The following is an 18,454-nucleotide window of genomic DNA, read 5'->3' as shown; positions in this document are numbered from 1 at the left end:
ATGAGGAAGATTCACTAATCCTGTCTAATATTTAGACAATGTAAATTTAAGGCTGATTTACACCAGCAGATGATCGCTCAAAGATCGCTCAAACAACAGTATGAGTGACAGCTTTCAGCGATCATTTTGCATAAACTATTAAGTAGCTACTCAGCTACTTAAAGGGGTTGTCCCGCGCCGAAACGGGTTTTTTGTTTTTTTTAACCCCCCCCCCCCCCGTTCGGCGCGAGACAACCCCGATGCAGGGGTTAAAAAAACAAACCGGAGAGTGCTTACCTGAATCCCGGCGGTCCGGCGTCTTCATACTCACCTGCTGAAGATGGCCGCCGGGGTCTGCTCCCTCCGTGGACCGCAGCTCTTCTGTGCGGTCCATTGCCGATTCCAGCCTCCTGATTGGCTGGAATCGGCACGTGACGGGGCGGAGCTACACGGAGCCGGCATTCTGCACGAGCGGCCCCATTGAAGACAGCAGAAGACCCGGACTGCGCAAGCGCGGCTAATTTGGCCATCGGAGGCCGAAAATTAGTCGGCACCATGGAGACGAGGACGCCAGCAACGGAGCAGGTAAGTATAAAACTTTTGATAACTTCTGTATGGCTCATAATTAATGCACAATGTACATTACAAAGTGCATTAATATGGCCATACAGAAGTGTATAGACCCACTTGCTGCCGCGGGACAACCCCTTTAAGAGCAAATAAGTGTGCAAATGAAGCCTTAGCTGAATGCAGTTAATAGCCCGAGGGGTATTATCAGTGCTCAGATCCTTTGTTCTCCATGGGGAAACAATGCTATCAGCACTGCCCGTGGAGAACTGCTGATAAGGCTGATGGACAATTTTTAGGTTTGAGTGAATTTAACCATCAGCTAGCAGCCCGAAAAGAGCACTAAAACGATCGCCGATTAGTGATTCTTTAGCGATCATCGGCTGGTGTAAATGGGCCTTTAGACATCCAACAGATGGTGTAAAGTTAGACAAAAGTATCTAGAAATGTGCCACATTTATCACACTGGTTCTTGCTGGATTATAACTTTTAGATGCTTTTCCTAACTTTACACCACCTACTGGTTGACTTAGTTTATGCCTGTTTTATAAGCTAGAATTTTGAAGCAATTTTAGGACATGTTGTTGGATTTTAAGCCACATCCCTTCCCACTAAGTCATGCACCTTGCTGAGTGAAACACAAAAAGTGTCTAAAGGACATAATAAATGTGGTGCATCATGTCAAATTTTTGATGCAGATTGAGACAGAATTCTGGCCCATCTAGCTTAGTAAATCTCCTACAAAGTTATTTTGGCTTATTGTTGTCTTGTCTTTCATTTTTAAATCATTATGTTACATCAATCTTAACTATTGTAACTCTATTAGAAGTGTGTTTTATGAAACAGTATGTAAGACAGAAAGCTGGAAAGCACCGCTAAGAATCATAAAGATAGCAAATGGTATAATATACCCTGTAAGAAGACAAATAGGAAGTAACAATTAGTGCGGCCTTCTCGAGATCCAGAGGGCAAGTCGTATTCTATCTCACCCTCCATCCTCGATGTCATTTATTATTAAGGGATTTCTTTCAGCAGGTGATGTGGAAATGCAATCAACGCACGGAGATGTTTATCAGATAGATAAATAGTATCTTATCGCAGTCTACCATCTGCAGGACAATGGAGCCGCGGGAACAAGGATGCAAGTCTGTAACTAAAGGATTATCAAGAAGGACAAACATAAATAAACCTCCATAGGACTTCTCACCTCCCAATGCAGCAGCATGTGCAGAATTAGCTAGTATTCAATGTAAAGTATTAGCGTGTGATTTGGGGTTTACAATTTTCCTTTTATTTATAGTTCTGTAATGTCTCCACCTCATGTTTAATTGTGTCTATTTAAAGACTAAAATCTTTAAAAGATATTTCACATTTTGACAAGAAACAAGAACCGTTCAAATGTTTATGTATGCTAATAAACAGTGTCAGGACTCATGACGTTTTATATATATTTCCAGCACTGCATTTCATCAATGACAGCTTTCATAAAGCTGTTGTTGAGATGGAACATTCTGCGTAAATGTCATTTACTACTAATATTGTCTGGAATTTTCTGTAGACTTTGGATGGTTGTGTGGGTGCATAATGTAGGATATGCTCATAAAACATGACAGGTATGAGCAGGCGTCTTACCTTATCTATATACAACACAAAAAGGAATTTCCCACTGAGTAAATCTTGATTAAACTATTACAGGACTACTAATTATACTAAGTGTTAATACTTGTATATCTGAAGAGACAAGAAGATATGTTTCTATGTGTATGTTCATAGACACATATACTACCTGAAGGGGTTGTCTCATGAAGACCTCTTCCATATGTCCTCTTGGGGAATATGAACATTATAGAGGAGGCTTCCACACATTGTTGTCTACTTGCTTGTTCTATCCTGATGTAGTTTGGGGTCAACATGTTCTTCCTATTCCATGATATAGGGGTATAATTGTATGAATCAATACCAGTAGAGGGTAGTTTGACTTATATCAGTTCCCCTCAAACTTTTTCTATTGGGACTTCATCATGCAGACTCAGTGGTTGATGTCTATTGCAAAATGTAAACAATTGGTTTATTTGCCTTTCTTTTGTCTTCTGAACCCAAAATAACATTAAAATGAGAACAACATAAGCCAGTTATGTTGCTGAACCAAATATTGCTTCCGCCATAGAAAGGCTTGTGCATCTTATAGTCGCTTCTGAGCTTCACATCACTTTGAGGCCGAGATTGTCTTTGTATTCCATGAATATACTGGTAAATAACCAGACTTTCCAGAAAAAATAAATAAGGCAACAGAGAAGACAGTTGAAAGCAAAATTGCATACAATATGTGACAGTTACTATTGAATTGGTCCCCGTTATGTGGCATTTCAGTTGGAAATGGAGCTGTTTCATGAGAGAAGTCTGTATGTAGCCTCAATAATAAAGTATATGAACAGTGCCTCAGTGTGTACACCAGGTTTATTAACAATAATTAACACCAAAATTGCCCAAAAGTCAAGAAACTAAATTAAGATACTAAGAGGCGTGGGAATTAGAAATACAAACCTCTGCATGGGACAGCCGGGAACGCTGAGCCACCTCTAATATATATCATCCAATGCTGCTGCAGTCTGCTGTATACTGCGCTCTGTAGAGCTCTCCTAGCTGGTGGCTATATAAGACATCAAGCAGGTCGCTGCTGCAGACTAATGATTCTGCCTCTATATTATTGCCAGGTCTGCGGGTTTGAGCTAAAAGAAACATAGAAACTCCAACATACTTCACAGCATAGTGGAATCCTCAGGGGTCTGGGGATTTCCCGCGGAATTTTCCGCCCCTGGAAGCTGCCATAGAATTGCATTAACAAACGCAATCCTATGCAGACGGCCGCAATTTGGCCGAACAAAATCTTGCGCGGCAAACAAATCGCAGCACAATATAATTCTGTGCGGGGCTCGCAGAGCCTCGCACAGAAACGTCACTCACCAGCCGCCGGCTCCACTCTGCGCATGCGCCGGCTGCCTGGAAGCCGGCACATGAAAGAGCCGGGGCCGCGGGAGCAGGTGAGTGTCACGCTGCTCTCTGCAGACCCTCTGTTCGGGTCCCGCTGCGAGAATTCTCGCAGCCGGATCCGACCGGCTGTCTGCAGGCGGCCTAAGGAGTGATGATACCACTCTCGACTGACCAATGAGAGACACTGCAGGCTGAGCGGACAATGGGGAGAAAGCGAACGATGTAGGAGCAGTCTTTAAGCCAATTGTATGGAGCACCTCCCTCTTACACGGCCAATCCTGATGTGTGGTGGTGTCATCATTCCAGCGAATGTATTTTCCCAACATGCTTATTCTCAATGTCTCTTAGTATTTTAACTTAGTTCAATAAAGTTAGAATTTAATGAGGGTTTTCAACCGAGGGGGTTTCTTGCCCTTTGAGCAATTTTGGTGTTAATTAATGAATAGGTTCCATAAATTATTTGCTGATTGTAAATGCACATAAAAGAAAACAACACAATGTTTTGTTACAATACTTGCAGGCCCACTGACAAATTGTTAATCCATATATTAGACTTGGTTATGGCCCCTTAGCTGCCAAGTGAAATGAAACAGCATTTTAATAGGTATTTTAATGGATATTGGAAATAACATATTTGTCATAATAAACTTAATTCTGATGACCATCATTATTGTTTTTGTTTATACTGTATATCCAAACTTCTAGGCCACTGCAATATCCATTTCTAACACTAGGTGGAGTAAGATAGAGGAATACTACAATAGGCTGATATATAAAATGAGACAGCTCGGACTGGGGGAAAACGTGTGTATATGAGTAAAGAAATGGCTCAGAGATAGAAAGCAGAGGGTGGTAATAAATGGTTCGTACTCTGATTGGGTCACCGTTGCTAGCGGGGTGCCACAGGGTTCAGTACTAGGCCCCATTCTGTTCAATATATTTATCAATGACCTGATAGAGGGACTGCTCAGTAAAATACTGATATTTGCAGACAATATGAAACTATACAAGATAATTAATACTAAGGAGGACAATATGTGGCTACAAACGGACCGAGATAAGTTGGGAGCTTGGGATGAAAAATGGCAAATGAAGTTCAATATTGATAAATGTAAGGTTATGCACATGGGCAGGAGAAACGGATGTCACCAATATACACTAAATGGGGTACAGCTAGGGAAAAATGATATGGAAAAAGACCTGGGGGTACTAGTGGACTGTAGATTTAACTGAAGCAGCCAATGCCAGTCAGCTGCTGCAAAAGCAAATAAAGTCTTGGGATGCATTAAAAGAGGTATAGGGGCGAAGGACGAGAACATTATTCTTCCACTATACAAGGCACTAGTCAGGCCTCACATGGAATACTGTGTACAGTTCTGGAAACCGGTGCTCAGGGAAGATGTTACAGTGCTTGAGGGGGTTCAAAGAAGGGCAACTAAATTAATAAACTAAATGAGAGGACTGGAATACCCAGAGAGGCTATCAAAATTGGTATTATTCAGCCTGGAAAAAACATGGTTAAGAGGCGACCAAATGACTATGTATAAATACATTAGGGGACAATACAAGGATCTCTTTCATGTCCCAGGACTGCGACGGTAACAAGAAGGGGATCCGCTACATCTAGAAGAAAGTAGGTTTCATCACCAACATAGAAGGGGGTTCTTTACTGTAAGAGCAGTGAGACAGTGGAAATCTCTGCCTGAGGACATGGTGATGGCAAAATCAATAGAGGAGTTTAAGAGGGGACCAGATGTCTTTCTAGAGCGCTATGATATTACAGCATATAGACATTAGGTGACCAGCAGGGTTGGTGATCCGGGTCTTGGAGTTAGGTAGGAACTCAAATGTTGATCCAGGGATTATTCTGACTGCCATTATGGAGTCGGGAAGGAATTTTTTTCTCCAAATGAGCTAAACTGTCATCTGGCTCGTTGTTTTTTTTTTGCCTTCCTCTTGATCAACAAAGGGGAGGTTGAAACAGGCTGAACTAGATCAACATTGTCTTCATTCAGCCTAACATGCTATGTTACAAAAGCAATTGATACATTAAATTACGGTACATTCAAGACCCAGACAGATAAACTGGTTAATACAATGTTTCACTCACAGTCAAATCCACTTTATTTAAATGTTGAGTTGGAGCTGCTTACCATAAAAGTTTAAAAACACCTAGTCTTCTGTCTAAATTAAGATAAAAATAATATTTTGCTCAATGGTTTACGGCCGACACTGTCTTTGTATTCCATGAATATAGTGTCAAATAATAATAATGGAAATGGGGTTTTCAACACTGTTCAAACTTGAGTCACTTGTCCCGTTTTTGAAGCCATGATGACAATATAATCAAACACTATGGCAGTACTACCGCTCATTGTCTTAAAATGTGTTTAAGGTTGCTTACGCATGGCAGTATTTGGCAATAGTTATGCTACAACTTTCATGAGAGTTGCATGTACAAAAGTATCATCACATACATTACATAGCACGCTCGGTCCAGGTCTTTCTCGCTGCTCTCCGACGCTCTTCTCACAGTCCTCGGCTGCCCACAGAAGATCACTTCTTGGGTACTGGAATTATAAATCCCACCTCCATGAAGTGTTGGCTCTGATTGGTTCTCAATCGCTGCTCAGCCAATCAATACAGCGCTCGATGAACCAATGCGATGGCTGTGATTGGTTCATTGAGCACTGCATTGATTGGTTGAGCAGTGGTTGAAGAACAATTCACAGCCATCGCATTGTAGAGGCGGGAATTGACCAGTCAATGCCGTGGCTCAGCCAATTTATTAATCGTGCCTCCACAATGCAATGGCTATGATTGGCTGTATAATACGACCTCGTGCCTCTTTTGGGGCAAAAATTTATATAAGACAGGATCTTATTTTTGGGGAAACACGTTAGCTGGTGCATCGAGACTTACAAGCACTATGGTGGGTGACGTCCTTTTGCTGGAGCCCCAGTCTGGATGATATGAGGCAGTTATTTTACTCATTTTCGTGCTACAGTAGGAACAGCGAGTATCCACAGACAATTTTTACATACAACTCCATATTATGAATAATAATAATAATTAATGTAAGAACCAAGGCAGGAAAGCTGCATAGTTGACTGATATTTTGAACAATGACTTCATCTGCAGAATGGGCACCTGTTGGTCCTCCGCCGGGTTCACTGTGATGGAGGCTGACAAACAGGTGATAAGGCACTAGATTACCAACAGGTTTGGAATATGTTAGACTAGGGGGAACTATCTAAGAATTAAAGGGAATCTGTGGCCACCTTTAGGCACTCCTGTCTGGGAGCAGCATGAGGTAGGTGCTTGCTGATTGCAGTGATATGTCTCTCTCAGGTATCTATGAAGCTGTTTGTCAGAAACGTACATTATGGCCCAATGCACACAGACGTATTTGCATTGCGGAATTCGGAGTGGGCATCTGCCTCTGGATTTCGCAGCAAATACTGCTCATAGATATGCTATGGAAAATTGTTTTTCCATGTCCACGAGCCGCTTCTGGAGGAAAAATAGCAGCATGTCCTATTCTAGTGCGGATTCCACGCGCATGGCTTCCATTGAAGTCAATGGAAGTCATCCGATCTACGGACCCTTGGCAATGACATCGCCTAGCGACAGCGCTGCATTTTCTGTACTCCGTATGTGCCCTGGCATGCCGGCTGACACATCCGCAATACAGAAAAGACAACTGCAGCCGGGCACAGGGTTAGATTCCACTGACAGCTACCAGTGGCTGGAGGATGGGCGGGTCTAGCCAGCGCCTTATGAATATGGAGGGGTACTTCCTGTAGTGTTCTATGTATGTGCTGCTCCTGTTGATATGTAAGTTTCTGAAAAACGTGTCAGCAACTCAGCAAATGCATTTGTTTATTATTAATATATACAAGTAAAATGCAATGAAGATTTCAAGGAAGGAAGGCAGCTGCCTCTGTGACAATTTGACAGATAATGTCAGAAGATCCTTCCTATTACTACTGGAGGGTGATCTAGATATGAAAGAAATTAAAATCTACTATGATGTACAACCCCAATTCCAAAAAGCTGTGTGTAAAATGTAAGCAAATGTTAAGAAAAAAAAAGGAATGATTTGGAAATCTCATCTAACCATATTGTATTCACAATAGAACATATCAGAGGGGGAGGAGAGGCACTTTTTCCTTTTTAAAAAAAAAAAATGAAGTCCTTTAGAAATTAATGGCAGCAACACTTCTCACTAAAGTTGAGACAGGGTTAACCAAAGGCTGGAAAAGTAAGTGGTACTAATGAAAAACGGCTGGAGGGTTAATAACCCTTTCCAATCAACTGAAGTCATTCTGATTGAAGGCTGTACAGCTTCGATGCTGGAAGACGTCCGACAGGATATTCTTACTGTCTATTACTGGCCGCTCTGTTGTCGGGGGGCCTCTCTAGCATCTCCAATACTGCAGTACTGGCTCTAGCCAGCAGATGGTGCCATTGTATAATGGCAGAAAGAGAGAGCCCCTAGGTAATTCCTGAATCCAAAATTGGATTGCAAAGGGTTAATTTTCAAGTCAAGTGACTGTGTATAAAAAGAGCATGTTAGAGAGGCAGAGTCTCTCAGAAGCAAATATGGCCAGAGGTTCACCAATCTGTAAAAAACTGCATCTAAAAATTGCGGGAGGATTTCAGAAAAATGTTCCTCAACATAAAAGTGGAAAGATTTTGAATATCCCACAATCTACAGAACATAATATCATCCAAAGATTCAGAGAATCTGGAGAATTTTTTGTGCACAAGGGACGAGGCCGATGGACAATATTGGATGCTTGAGATCTACGGGCCCTCAGGCGGCACTGAATCATAAACAGGGATGATTCTGTAATGAAATTCACTGTAGGGGCTCAGGAATACTTCCAGAAATCATTGTCTCTGAACACAGGTCACCATGCAACCTACAAATGAACAGAAGCAGCAACATATCAACACAATCCAGAAATGTCGGCATCTTCTATTAGCCAAAATTCATTTCCAATGGAGGTAAAATAGGAAACTGTTCTGTGGTCAGATTAAATCATTTTTGGCAACGAAGAATGCCGTGTCCTGCGAACTCAAGAGGGGAAGGACTATCTAGCTTATCAGCGCACAATTCAAAATCCTACATCTCTGATGGTATGGAGTTGCATTAGTGCCTATGGCATGGGCAGCTTATACATCCTGAAAGGCACTATTAATGCTGAGCAGTATAAAGTGATTTTAGGAAAACATTTTCTCCATCCAGACAAAGTCTCTTTTAGGGAAGGCCTTGTATATTTAAGCAAGACAATGCTAAACCACATACTGCATCCATCACAGTAGCATGGCTTTCAGAAGAAGTGTCTGGGTGCTGAACTGGCCACATGCAGTCCGGACCGTTCACCAAGAGAAAACATTTGGCGCATTATGAAACGTAAAATCCAGCAAAGAAAATCCCCAGACTGATGAGCAGCGAGAATCCTACATCATACAAGAACAGGACAACATTCCTATCCCAAGACTCCAGCAATTGGTCTCCTCACTTCCCAGACGTTTACAGGCTGTTGCTCCCAGCAATTTCTAAATTAGTTTTTTTTTTTATGGAAAAATGTCTCCCCTCCCCTTTCTTATCATTTTACAATGTCCCAACATTTTTTGGAATTGGCATTGTATTTATATAACAGAACTCTCTGAGATAACCACCCAAAACTGCATTGAAGCATGGTCTTCAAGAGGGGTGGTCCTCTAAAAGAAGTGGGTAATAAGTTAAATCTGGAATATATAAAAGAGTGGTCTTCTCAAAAAAGTAGTTTATATGTGATGTTTTTGAAAGTATGATGTTTTATCAAATGCATTGATGCACTTAAATGTAAATGCACTTGCTGCCATGGAGGTTTACTTTATGCATTGCTTGTGAGTAAATCCTGAGTGTAGGAAGGCCAGTATCAAGCTACAGATGTTACAAAGTGACCTTAACACACCGCCAACTGATCATGAGCTGCACATAAAAAGTAATGAAATATGACTGGTACTTGGCGGACTGCAGCCGCTGATGTTACATTTCTAGCAATCCCTCCTTCCTTTTGGTCACTATTGATTCTGGCTTGCCAGTCTGCTGATCTTTGCATTTTATGGCATTTCAATTTGTCAGAACTGGTGGCCCTTAGGTACCATTATCTGCAAACAATTTAATTTAAAATGAAAATGGTTTGTAGCCGCGCAGACTGGAGGTTCTTCAACAAGCCTTCCGCAAGCAGGAAAACAATACAATAACAAAAACTGTTTTGCCTACATATTTTACAATGAGAAGAAGTAAAGAACTACGTAATCAGTTCACAGATTTTTATTAGGTCATATTAGAGCATATAGGCATCATAGTCCCCCAGTCGGGACCCGCTCTATAAGCCAGACACTAACAAGCAAAGGCTTTCTCTCACTCTGGGGGTCCCAGTCAGGCCAAGTGTTACTGTACAGAGACATTGCATTGAATAGGTGGGATGTAATACTGTAATACCTGTAGTGGCTGCTGACCTGACAATGACAGCTTCCCCTAGTAGAATTGGCTATTAACCAGGCATCTCAGACTTCACTGTCATATTGGAAGAGTTGTCTTTGATGAGACAAGTGTGGATAGGTGAGTGCATTTACCCTAAAATGCAGCTTTGCAGCAGATGGCAGCTGTTCATAGCATTGTGCACCAAGGAAACCACATATGTCTGGCGCCGTACAGGCACCCATGTGTCCATAACAAGACCAGCGCAGAGTCTTATCAACTGGAAACAAACAATAAAGAGACGTAGAAAACTCAATGGAATTTTTAGGTAAAAATTGTACAACTTTTCACTCTTCAAAGAATAGCATTTACTTGCTAAAACCAGAATATCCCTTTAATAACTTAGAATATACATGCATAAATCCTAGATTTTTGTAAGGGCTCCTGTCTACCGACGATAGTGCATTGCGTTATTCGTGGCGATGATCCGTCCGTGAGTAATGCAGCGCATGCTTTACATAGCGTTGCTATGGAAAGCGCAGCTCCTGTCCCCGAGCGGAGAATCATAGCGATTCTCCGCTAGTGTGACTCAAATCGCCGCATGCCGCGATTCTCCGCAGTGAGCCTATCTGTCAGATAGGCTCACCACGGACAACAGTCAGTTCTCTCCCCTGCTCTCCGGCGGCGGAATATCGCTAGCAATATTCGTCCTCACCTGTGGACAGGGGGCCTAAATTATGTAATAATGCATCATTTCAGCTGTCATTTTCTAAGCTCTTTCCTTCTCTTGGCTGGGAAGAGGTTAATGTGAATGTGATTGTGCACCTGAAAACTGTCCAAGGAGAATGAATGGGGTGATATTTTCCATTGTGTGAAAATGTGTGTCATCATAGATGTAACAGTGAGCTGCTGTTGCAATGTAGAAACTTTACCGTAAGCCTAAATTCACATAAGAGAATCCAAGTTAGAGATAAACACTTCGAGGATTTTAAAAGAAAACCACCGCAGAAATCCACGCAGTAACAGCAGATCTGTTTAATGGGGTTAATCCGTATGCTGCCATCCTCACAGAGATTCTGTATGGGATCTGCGGCAAAAAGGAACATCTCATTTCTTTTTTTTGTGGATTGCAAATCTGCATATGGAAGAAATCTGTGCCAGATAGATTATTTCTAATGGATGTGACACGTATTTGAAGCATATTTGCCATGCACATGATGCAGTATCGCCTGGGATCCATGCCCAATCTATGGCAAATCACGCCGTGTGAACAGGGCTTCCAAGAAAATATACGGGGCTTGGAGCTGTTAAAATGTACACGGAAGAAGCGCATTAACCTTTGTGATGGGGTTTTGTGTTTACCTGAACTTTAAAAGAGCATTTCCAGCAAAAACAAAAAACATGAAACTCAAGTCATTGATTTGTGCTCTTCTGCCAAGATATTAAGCAGTCCATTGAGCAATTCCATTCACTTTCTGGGGACATTGCAGAGAGCGGTCTTAGTGGTTGTTGTGATGACTGATGGCAGCATATAAGTGCTGGACATTTACTCCTGTCCGCTGCCTTATTTGGACCTTTTAATGTTGGCTAGTTTAGGGAGGGGCCTGGGTTTTGGCTCTGGTTAGGATTTGTGTTCTGCTGCCGCTCTTCCCTTCTTACTATATGTTCATTTTTCTTTTGTAATTTTAAGATATATCAGGCTCGCTGCCGTTCTTCTTTGATGTACTTCATGCCACAGCTGTATTTAAAGAGTAGCTGAAACTTTTAATTATAGAGACATGCCAAACATATTGATCAGTGGGGGTCCTGTGGCTGAGACTCCTGCAGATCGCTAGAATGAGGGGGCTACAGCTGTGTCCCCTTTTACGGTCTTCACTGTTTTTTGGCTCCTTCCGGTAGCTGAAGTTGGCCCACATAGAGCTGTATAGAAAGCGCTACAAGAGACTGGTGTAGGACGTGTTCACTGGGTGTCTTCTAGTGAAGTAACTGGTCAGCTCTAATAACGATGGGGCAGACTACTCACAGAGTTGCAGTGTAAAGACTACAATATTTCCGCTATGCTGCCAGAGTTCAGACAAGCAATCCTTCTGCCTGATTGCCATCACAGCTCCCATAGGGGTTGCAATCCAATTTTCTGAAAAGATGCCAAGAAGCCAGTAGTTGTTATTGAGTTTATCAATGTAAAGTGAAGAAAAGCTACTATGACAGGATAAGATGACACATTTACAACAAGACTTTTAACAATATTTACAACAAGGGATTCTGACTCTTATAGGGACAAAGGTCAATGCTTCACAGCACTTTGTTATCTACTGCTATTAAATGAAGCTTGTGGTTGCAGTATATGTGGATCAAGCCGGTAGCCTTAGGTTGGATCATCTCTTCAGCTCTTCTATAAGTAATCTAGCAAGAAATAAAAAGATTTCCTTTCCCTTCAGTTGCTACATTGTATCCATCATTCACTCACTGCATTATCACCCAATGGCCAGAATGTCCCTTACGGCTGGTTTTCATGATGTGATTCCTTCTTGTGATATATTCTTAATGTATCTGATTGTGTTCATGAATGGAAGATAGGCATTACAGCTGATTCTAGGCCAACTATTTTAATACACAACAATTAAAGAATGTGCAAATATATTTCCAGTGTAGACATTGTAAATTGCGCTGCTCCAAATTTGGTTACAAAGTGGCAAAGAGGTTGTCACCAATTTTTAGCCTAGTAAACCAGACACTGCAAGAACAGTGTAATTTCAGTCTTTCCCACACTGTTATTTTATGAAGGTTGATAAAAGCTTACTTGTATCTTTGTGTATGTCACTGCGGCCCTTTAAGGCCTCATGCCCATGGTCGGGTCGGATTCCGCCTGCGAAATCTCGCAACAGAATCGGACCCGGTTTCCCATAGAGACCCCATACTCACCTCTCCGGATCAGCGGCGAGAGTCTCTGAAGGCGAGCCAGCATGCATGCGCAGTGCAGCGCATGATGCGCCGGAGCTGGGTGGTGACGTGATTTCCCACGATACTTCCGCTGTGCTCACACCGTGGATTATTGGGGGACAAATGGCTTCCATTGACTGTAATGGAAGCCGTCCGCGCGATTTTCTGCTATGAAAAGGACATGCTGCGATCCTCCCCCACGAGCGGAAAATCGCAGTTGATTTCTGCTCATGGGCAGGTCTGATCTGTTAACCTAGCATGTGTATGGACTGCTATTGCTGCGGGATTTGTGGCTGGTGTCTGACCACGTATCCCACAGCGAATATCCGTCTGTGGGCATTCGGCCTTAGTTCTATGTTCAGTACAACGTGTTTCTTTCATCATGAACTGGCCGTGTTTGTGACATCATTCATTAAGGGTTTAACTAGATGGGTGTGCTTTAGTCCCATTACGTGTCTGTGAAAATCAAACAAAATGAAAGCACTGACTTGCCCTATCTTTCTCGCACGCAGTTAATAGGGCAAGGCCTATATTCCCGCTTTTTTCAAACTCACGCGCACTAGCGCAGAGTTTGAATAGTCCGAGAAAAAACAAAGCCTGATTCATGCATTAATACGCCCCGCAGTGGCATCATGTGTTTTTGCCCTTACTTGTAACTCGGTCTGCACTTGTGAGGTCTCTGTTTACAACAATGCTTTGGATCTACTTCTAGTTTTACACAAAACCATCATGAAGGTCACGGCCCCCAGGATCCACCTGCACATAAACTAGCCGAAAGAACAGGGTCTACCACAAGCATCGAAGAGAAGATGTCCAGCATCACGGAAGAGTCCAAGAAATATTTTGTCTTTGTTAAAAATAGATAAAACATGTCGGTAGAAGGAGCATCAACTGCGAGGCTTGCAGGTTTAGTTGACATGGCTACAAGGCCGGTGTACTACCAGGACACACCAGCTGCTGGGTTGATGATCCTTGTACTGACATTTCTTATTCATTTCTAGTAAAGACAATATATTTTACTGGACTCTGCCGCCACATTGGAATTAGTTTTTTTGCTGTGATATTTCTGGTTTTGATTAATAAAATCTACGTTAAAAAAAACCAAAACTACAATAAGTGAACAAACCCTACAGGAGAACCCTACATTGCGGTTATGGTACAGAAATCTGCAGCAGATTAAGTTGCGTCTTCAGTGCATGTGTGAAAGGTCCCTAAAAGAAATGAGGGGACAACTGAATGACTAATAGCACGACTGCAGCTTCTGTGTAGTGTGCTCATTAAGTTAAGAGCACCAATTATGCTAATTGTTTTATTGGGTGGGGAGAACGCTCTGCAGAGGAACGGGAATATACTTTTAGCATCAGATTCCATTAATAGCTGTAGAGGAGAAACATCCACTTGTTCAATACTGCTGAGTGTCGCAGAAAAATTACATTTATATATAATAAGAATATTTTACTTTGGGATAAAAACAATATAATAAATTACTTTTATGCACGAAAAACAATTTTGCATAGATAGGTGGCAGAGTACGCATACAGCAGGACTGTGCCCAGCTATAGGTTTTTGCTGAAGTGGTGATATGTACCCCCTGAGCAGCGAGCGTTCCTATATATATATATATATATATATATATATATATATATATATAATCAGTATGTTCATGCTATTCGTGTGGCGGAGAGAAGTGCTGGACCATGAAAAGATAAGACCTGCCCTGAAGTGAATATACCGCGCAGGAGGGATCAGGGGGTCACTATCTTCCCGCCTCATGCCACAAAATGTGACAAAGCAAACGCATTAATTTCTATGAGTTTGTTCACATGTTACACAGAAAGCTGGCAGGTTTAACACCTTAGTGACCAAGCCTTGTGCCTTACTGATGGAGCCAAATGTTGGAAATCTGACATGTGTCACTTTAATAAAGAATAACTCCACAAAGGTTTTCCATGCTTGAGTGATTCTGACATTGTTTTTACGCCACATATTCTACTTCATTTAGGTGGTAAAAATTGACTGATAGAATTTGTGTATTTTTATTAAAAATGCCAAAATTGGGAACATTTTGGAAAAATGTAATTTTTTTCACATTTTCAACTGTAATATCTCAAATATGTGCAAACATGCTGTACAAATTTTTGCTAAGATATATATTTATATACATCTGTTTATTTTATTCTGGGTCTGCATCAAGACCTACAATATTTGGTGCAGATTTTGGCACAATTTTTTAGATTCTTGTGCGTTATTTACCCCCTCATGTAGAAGAGGTGGATTTTGCAAGTATAAATGACAATAAAACTGATTTACTGCGGATTTAAATTCCACATCACACATCAATTTCCGCACTCTTTTGCTCTTTTTTTCTGCAGTGTGTGGGCAAGATCTTGAGAAGCTAATCCACTTTTCTGCTATTGTAAATACTGCAGACTTTCCATGCGGAGGATCCCCACAGAAAACCCACAGCAAATCCCCCCCCATGTGAACATTGCCTCTTTCACAAGCTGCATTTGGTCAGTGTTTGTAGCCAAACCAGGAATGGAAGGACTGCTTGGCCAAGTGTATCAGTACAGCCATGATAAGTACAACTGCTCATCCTCTGCCAGTCATTCACATTGGTGCGGCCACTAGACATGAGATTCAATGAGGACTTAAAGGGGTTGTCTCGCGGCAGCAAGTGGGTCTATACACTTCTGTATGGCCATATTGATGCACTTTGTAATGTACATTGTGCATTAAATATGAGCCATACAGAAGTTATTCACTTACCTGCTCCGTTGCTAGCGTCCCCGTTGCCATGGTTCCGTCTAACTTCGGTGTCTTCTTGCTTTTTTAGACGCGCTTGCGCAGATGCATCTTCTCCCTTCGGCTGGTCTTGGAAGCATCGGCGTTTTGGCTCCGCCCCCTTGTACGCATCATCGCGTAGCTCCGCCCCATAACGTGTGTCGGTTCCAGCCTCCTGATTGGCTGGAATCGGCACATGACGGGGGCGGAGCTACGCGATGACGCGAAAAGGGGGCGGAGCCAAAACGCCGATGCTTCCAAGACCAGCCGAAGGGAGAAGATCCATCTGCGCAAGCGCGTCTAAAAAAGCAAGAAGACACCGAAGTTAGACGGAACCATCGCAACGGGGACGCTAGCAACGGAGCAGGTAAGTGAATAACTTCTGTATGGCTCATATTTAATGCACGATGTACATTACAAAGTGCATTAATATGGCCATACAGAAGTGTATAGACCCACTTGCTTTCGCGAGACAACCCCTTTAAACAGACGGACGTGTTCTTCCCCCCTTACACAGCCATGATAATCAAAGCAGTACAAGGGGACAAAACGAAACCACCAATTTGGAGTTCAGTGGTTCTGTTTTCACTATCGGGATTTCTCAGCCGTGAATACTACGGCCAAGAAAAGATAAGACTTGTCCTGTAGTGAATACATCGTGTGGGGAAGATCTCGCTGCACCTGTCTTCCTGTGATTATTTACAAACTCCACATATTCATATATTCTTCATACATACGAATAAGGTTATAAGCACCTCTTAAACTCAATTTTAAAAACCACTATGCCCTTACTAACTAGTTAAACAGATCAGGGATTAGCGGAAGCAAGTATGGGTCCTTTAATTTAATTTAATTTCCTGAAAAATCTTAACTAGGACCCAAACCTCCATCCTTCATTTTTCACTATAAGAAGCCTTCAGCCACTGGGGAATTTGAGGGAGGAATACGCCCCTTATGTAAACTTTTCATAATATATTCATGATGTCACTACCGAAGGCAGAGTCTCTTTCAAAATCCTCCAAAAGGTTTCTCCAAATAATGCAGCTCTAGTGCTGGGCCAAATTAACCCCCTTTCCAGAATATACCCGGGGTTAAAAGGGCCTAGGCTGGATTATACCCCAGTTACATTATGGCCTAGGCCAAACTAAAATAGCCTAGGCCAGATTATACCCCTCCAAGCCAGAATATACCCTTCTACAAATGCGTGTTGCACGATTTTATCGTGGGCGGCAGCAATGAGATGCGAGATTATTCTCTAAAAAAAAAGCATAGGTGACGTTCACAAATTGCAGTGAAAAAAGATGCGCTTTTGCTGCGCAGGAAAATCGTTATTGCCCATGTGAAGCCAGCCTTACTGCATACATTCCTCAGAAACCTCAGAATGGGCATGAAGAGAAGCACAAAATAGATTCATACCCTGTTGTCTCTCATTCCCTCTACCGAATCTGTTGATCAATTTTAATGGCTAAAGCCGGGTCATTCAATTGGGTATCATATGACCACGGCTTACATTCAGAATAGTAATCCTCTACTGGGCATTTACCCTGCCGGAGAGGGCACATCTTATTTTTGGCTAAGCAGTCAGAATTGGTATAGACACACAAAACCCAGAAAAACATGCTGGATAATAGGTACACATTTATTACAAAACAATCTTTATATATCAAATCAAGTTCCATATAAAAATCATAAAAAACTGACAGTACGCAGACAATAAAGTAGTAAAGTGTAACACAAAACATATCCACATGCACCTTGCTATTCACCTATTTAATTGTATATTGTAAGTTTTGGATGGAAGTGTGTGACACGTTTTATTTTGGTTGCATTAGCACTTTATGACTTTCTATATACTGTAAATACATTTATATGAATATTGCACTGTGTTGCACTTTATATTAAGTGCTGGGTGGTATCCCACATTTCTTGCTTTCTCCTCATCACCCACTACAATTTTCCTACAATATTTATTAAAGGGCCAAGACTTTCAGTATTAATCTTGTTATTGTTTAGATAATTGAAGAACAGTTTAGGGTTAGTTTTACTCTCGTTGGCAATAAGTCTCTCTGTCTTCATCTTTGCTGCTTTTATCTACTTTTTAGAATTTTTTCATTTTTACTATTTATTGCCCCCTCTATGTCTTTACTGAGCCACATAGGTTTTCTCCTATTCCTAACCCTTTTATTCCTTTAAGGTATGAACCGCTCACAGTAAGTATTTAAGAGATTTATTAAATATTTCCCATTTATTGTCTGTACGCTTATTTTGAGGACATTGCCCCAGTCAATAAGGTTTAAGGCAACTCTGAGCTGGTCAAACTTTGCCTTCCTAAAGTTAAGTATTTTCATAGCTCCCCTATAAAACTGCCTTTTGAAAGACAAGTTGAAATGTATTATATCATGGTCACTACTTCCCAGTTGCCCCTCAATTCGCACCACTCTTATTTTGTCAGGTCTGCTGGTTAAGTCCAAAATGTCCATCCCTCTAGTCGGGTCCTGTACAAGTTGGGTGAGGTAACTATCTTTAGTAATCAACAGAAAGTTGTTACTTTTATGAGATCTAGAGGCTTCGACTTCCCAGTTTATATCTGGATAGTTAAAGTCCCCCATAATAATTACCTCACTGTGATTTAATGCTCCATCTATTTGCCTCAATAATAGATTCTGTTGTGCTTGATGGCCTATAAAAATGGGTGTGCCAGTTCAGGACTAG

At 41.7% G+C, this 18,454-nt stretch overlaps 1 protein-coding gene across 2 annotated transcripts in view; it reads right to left on the bottom strand.

The window, feature by feature from the left end:
• The window catches only part of KCNMA1 (potassium calcium-activated channel subfamily M alpha 1), a 466,431-nt gene that overhangs the window by 270,315 nt on the left and 177,662 nt on the right, over window positions 1–18,454 (bottom strand). The window lies entirely within an intron of this gene.

Source organism: Eleutherodactylus coqui, chromosome 4 (assembly GCF_035609145.1).
Source record: "Eleutherodactylus coqui strain aEleCoq1 chromosome 4, aEleCoq1.hap1, whole genome shotgun sequence".
Classification (NCBI taxonomy): Eukaryota; Metazoa; Chordata; class Amphibia; order Anura; family Eleutherodactylidae; genus Eleutherodactylus; species Eleutherodactylus coqui.
Note: the sequence above shows the minus strand (reverse complement) of the source record. Positions and strands in the feature narration are given on the sequence as shown.